Genomic DNA, 1,646 nt, shown 5'->3' on the forward strand with positions numbered 1-1,646 from the left:
ACAGGGAATTGGGTTTAATTCAGTTAGGGAGCTTTGACAATGGAGTGCTAAGCTCCCGGGGCCAGAAGGAGCGTGTTTGTATCTTAGGAGTGGAAAAACTCAGAGAGAAATCTACTGGGTCCTGTTGATTATAGCTGGAAGGTGGGGATGAGGCAGAGGGTCCCAGGGCCATAAGAAAGTATACTTTAGGGGACCTAGCTTGTGGACAGTGATCGTCTGACCGTCCTAGACCCCTGAGTAGCACTGATGGACCAGGTGTGGTGGGATGTGTCTGTGATTCTAGGTGGAGGCAGGGGAATCTGTGAAAGGTCACCCTCAGCAACACTGAGAGCCTGTTTGTAAGGCAAACATTCCACGGACAAAGCCCCTCCTGCCTCGGTGCCTTCCCTACCAGGACACAACATATTACAATCCCTCTGAAACCACAAACCTCAATGCTCTTCTCTCCTTCCCTAAGTTGTCCTGTCAGGTCCTTCACAGCAATGACAAAAACAGCCAGCACGGGGTAAGAGATTAAGATAACATCAAATTTAAAGGGAAAAAAAATCAATTGCGTTTTCTTTTCAAGGTGTCTCCTTCTGCGTTCTATTCAAGGCGGTTGTTGACACTGTGGTTACAGATGTGGTTTTTCTTCTTCTTTTCCTCCTTCCCACCAGTGCGTAGATCCATTTATGCTTCCAAATCTGAAAATGTCCTTTAGGGGGTAGTCAATTTAAGCTGAAGGTGAGTGGAGGCCATTAGTACAGCTTAATTGGAGGGACATGCGGAAGACGGAGGCATCCTTCATCGCACTAGAGAGTGGAAGGAAATTTTCTTATTGTGTCTCTATTCATTTTGATTGATATTTCTACTAAAAGGAGCCGTGCAAAAATAATGCAGGGAGTAATAGAAAGCGGCTATAAATTGCTTTAAAGCCCTTTGTGGTGATGTTTATTGGTGTTGTTCATAAGTAAGAAAAATTGAAATGGGCACTTGATGGTCCTTTCAAAGGGTATTCAAAACACCCTAGCTGGAGGTAGGGTACGAATGTGACACCTTTGCATTTAGTTTATTATAAGAACAAATGTGGAAGTTTTGTAGATTATTTCAGCCATAGCATAATTCTAGATAATTTTGAGAAAACAACCAGAAATTAGGCTGACAAACAATATTTCCAGTTATATGCAGAAAGCACAAAGACATTTTAGGTTTGTAATCATCTTATCATCTCAGTTACTTTTCTATTGCTCTGCTAAGATATCATGACCAGGGCAATGTATAGAAAGAAGAGTTTATTGGGCTTTCAAGTTTGAGAGAGTCAGTCCATGACCATCATGGCAGAGAGCATGGCAGGAGGCAGGCAGACAGGCCTGGTACTGGAGTAGAAGCTGAGAGCTTACATGTTGAGACAAGAACTACGACCAGAGAGAGAGCAAGAGATAGAGACAGAGGCAAAGAGACAGAGAGAGAGAGAGAAACAGAGAGAGAGAGACAGAGAGAGGGAGAAGGAGAGACAGAAGCAAAGAGAGACAGAGACAGAGGCAGTGATAGACAGAGAGAGAGACACAGAGAGAGACAGAGACAGACAGAAGCAAAGAGAGACAGAGACAGAGGCAGTGATAGACAGAGAGAGAGACACAGAGAGAGACAGAGAGGGGGAGAAGGAG

Source organism: Microtus ochrogaster, unplaced genomic scaffold (assembly GCF_000317375.1).
Source record: "Microtus ochrogaster isolate Prairie Vole_2 unplaced genomic scaffold, MicOch1.0 UNK7, whole genome shotgun sequence".
Classification (NCBI taxonomy): domain Eukaryota; kingdom Metazoa; phylum Chordata; class Mammalia; order Rodentia; family Cricetidae; genus Microtus; species Microtus ochrogaster.